The sequence below is a fragment of the Sciurus vulgaris genome, assembly GCF_902686455.1.
Source record: "Sciurus vulgaris genome assembly, chromosome: 2".
Taxonomy (NCBI): Eukaryota; Metazoa; Chordata; class Mammalia; order Rodentia; family Sciuridae; genus Sciurus; species Sciurus vulgaris.
The window spans coordinates 29856549-29860001 of NC_136462.1; positions in this window are offsets into that span (position 1 = coordinate 29856549).

A 3453-nucleotide genomic window follows, 5' to 3' on the forward strand; every position below is an offset into this window, starting at 1 on the left:
GGTTAATCATCCCTGGGTTTAATCCCTGGTACAAAAAAAAAAAAAAAAAAAAAAAAAAAAAATCCAAGGCATACCAAAGAAGTAAAAAAGTCAAGTACAGATCTGTGCACAATTCCCATAGGTTGGCCACTAATGGCCTGAAGGTTATGGTATGGTGAGAAAGATGTATTTTTTCACAATCTATTTTAAAAATGGTTTGTATTTATTACCATTCCAAAACATATTTGAAAATTAAAAAGCAATATAATCTTTTCCCCAAATGAACTCTAACTTGAAATCTGAATTTATAGGCAGAGTAGCTCTGGCTGTCTGAGGTGGGGACCATCCTACCTACCTAATTCCTTCCTCCAGTCTCCTTAAGTCTCCAGGAGGGTTTGAGAATTATCTAGAGTTCGGGTAGCTACTGAGCATTGAGATGTGGCTAGTACAAATAGAAACTGATTTTTTTTTTTTTTTTTTTTTTGGCAGCAGGGATTGAAGCCAGGGGCGCTTATTTTAAGTTGCTGAGGCTGGCTTTGAACTTGTGATCCTCCTGCCTCAGCCTCCCAAGCCATTGGAATTACAGGCATGCATCACTGTGCCCAGCTTGATTTTTTTTCTTCCTTTTTTTTTTTTTTTTTAAATAAAAGAGGTTTATTTAGCTCACCATTTTGGAAGGTCAAAGTCTAAACAGCACGGCGCAGGCTCTAGCAAGGCTCCCTTTAAGTTGCCTCACATCATGGCAGGAGCACATGGGTACCTCTGTTGGAACTGAATATTTTATTTTATTTACTCGTAATTTAGACTTCGTAGCTACACGTGGCTAAAGGCTGCCCACTTGGATAGCACACACATCTCTTCAAAGGGTCCAGCAGCCCAGCTGTTCCTGACCTCCATCTGAAGGAATGTCCAACCCAGAGATATTCGTGGACACCCTGCAGTGTAAACACAGGCTCTTTTCAAGGAGGAAGTTTAGAAGAATCCTGGAAAACTTGCTTCTTGAAAGAACAGGAGCTCCTTCCCAGCAGAATCAGAACTAGACTGAACAGATGCACATGGAAGATGCCAGTAGCTCACCTGGAATTGCCAGTATTTTTTTAAGGAGAGCCTGGCTGACCCAGTAATGAAGAAAGCATATCTTTGGCTTTGAGGTGGTGTTAGATCCAGCTGGGTGACTGGAGACTGTGGATTTGAGCGTCCACTTGGCAACTCTGTACTGAGCACCCATGACATGTCAAGCTCTGGATAAACACAGAAGCACAGACCCGATCCTCGCTCTGAATTCTCAGTAAGGGGTGGACACACAACGGGGCGCCCTCACAAGAAAATCCAATTATGAAGTGTCTGGGATCCCTGGAGTCTGGCTAATAGCCCTTCCCCACATCAAGGTCACAGGACAGACCCCTAGACTTGTGCTCAGTCAGCATGACAGGCAGCTGCCAAAGGAACATGGTGACTGTCCTCTGTCCTTCCTTTGACTCCTGAGTCCAGGAGGAGCCTGGCGTCCTTCCTATCCCCCCGTGTTACCATCCCAAGGCATTGCGGTTTGAAACATAGAAACCATCAGCTTCCACCAGTGTTAGAGGCTCCAAGGACTTTAAATCCTTTTGTTTTGGGGTGCAGCTTACGTGGAGTGAAATACACAATGACCAGATGCGCAGCTCACCCTAGCACACCTATATAACCACCACCCCATCAGGAGAGACTATTTCCAAACCCCCAGAAGGTCCCGTTCCCTTTTCCAGCCAAAACTCCAAGGTCACCACTGTTCTGACTTCTCACCCTAAATGATCTCTGTGCCGTCATTCTCCCCTGCCTTGCTTAAGCGGTTCATACATGCCACTGTGGAAAGCAGTACAGTAGTTCATTCATTTTTACTGCCAACTAGCATTTCATCCCACCGTGTGAATACATAATTTATCCATTTTCCTGTTGATGGACTTTTTTTTTTTTTGACAGTTTTTGGCTTGCATGAATGAAGTTGCTATTAGCATTCCTGCAAATGTCTTTTGACAGACATAGACACTCATTTCTGTTTGGTCTATACATAGTATTGGAATTAACAAAGTCTGTATTCCAGTTTTTTTTTGTGGCGTGGGTGCTGGGAATTGCACCCAGGGGTGCTCTACCACTAAGCTACATTCCCAACTTTCCATTTTTTAATTTTGAGACAGGGTCTTGCAAAGTCATCCAAGCTGACCTTGAATTTAAAATCCTCCTGCCTCAGCCTCCAGAGTTGCTAGGATTACAGGTGTGCACCACTACACCTGGTAAAACCATGTATTCTTTTTCTTTTCCTTTCTGGTACTGGGGATTGAACTCAGGGATGCTTTACCATTGAGCTATATCTCCAGCCCTTTATTTATTTTGAGACAGAGTCTTGCTAAGTTGCTTAGGGCCTTACTAAGTTGCTAAGGCTGACCCCAAACTTGTGATCTTCTTGCCTCAGCCTCCTGAGTACAGGTGTGCCCCATGGTGCCTGGCAAGACTGTATTCTTGAAGGTCTCAAAGACTTGGTGACTATCTCCACAGCACTGAGGCCTTGAGGAAGGAGTAGGGTACCGGCTTTGAAAGTCCTCTTGGGCGTTGTGTCTCACCGGCTATGGAGGAGTGAGTTGCTCACATCAAAAAGGAAAGAGGTAGAGCAAACCAATAACCACAAGATGGTTCTCAAATCAAGATCATCCTGACCATGACAGAGCAAGTGTCTGTGTGAACAGAGGCTGGAAGGGCAGTGAGCACGGAAAAACAGAAGCCTTTGTTTTATAGGTGGAGTCTGTATAAGGAAGGCATAACTAAAGGTCTTTTTATTTATTTTAATTAACCCCCATGAAAATAAATTTATTTTCTCCTCTCTGCCTTATTTACATAATCAACAGCGTTAAGAAAAATCCTTATGTTTACCCAAAAATGATGTTTACTTCTAAGAGTATTGTTTTTAAAGCTCAGCATTTCCCTGCTGGCACATTTCTATCCCTGCAGAAGGTTCCCTTAAGCTCTTTCCCAGCCAGTCCCCCAGCAAGGGCAGCCACTGTCTGACTTCTGCCATTATAGACTAGTTTGTGCCTATACTATAGTTTGTGTAATACTAGTTTGTATTACATGGAATCTTCCAGTTTATATTAACATTTGCTGAACATTTATTATGTATTTGCTAAGTACTACCAAAGAGTAGTACTTAATTTGGTAGTAGTTTTAGTAGTATTGTTTGGTAATACTTAGTACTGCCTTTGCTAAGATCATGAGATACCAAATAGTATCTCATGATCTTGATCCTGGAGAACACCTGGAGAAGGGGTTGTTTTCCCCCTTTAATGAAAGCGGAAACCAAGTTCAATAAGGCCATGCTCCAAAAGTTAAGTAGCAGAACCTGGGTTCAAAATAGAGTGACTAGCTATTCCATTAGTAAGACAGTCCCTCGTCCGGGGAACTCCTGGGTTTACAGCAAATGAGACAATTAGTCAATCTAATTTC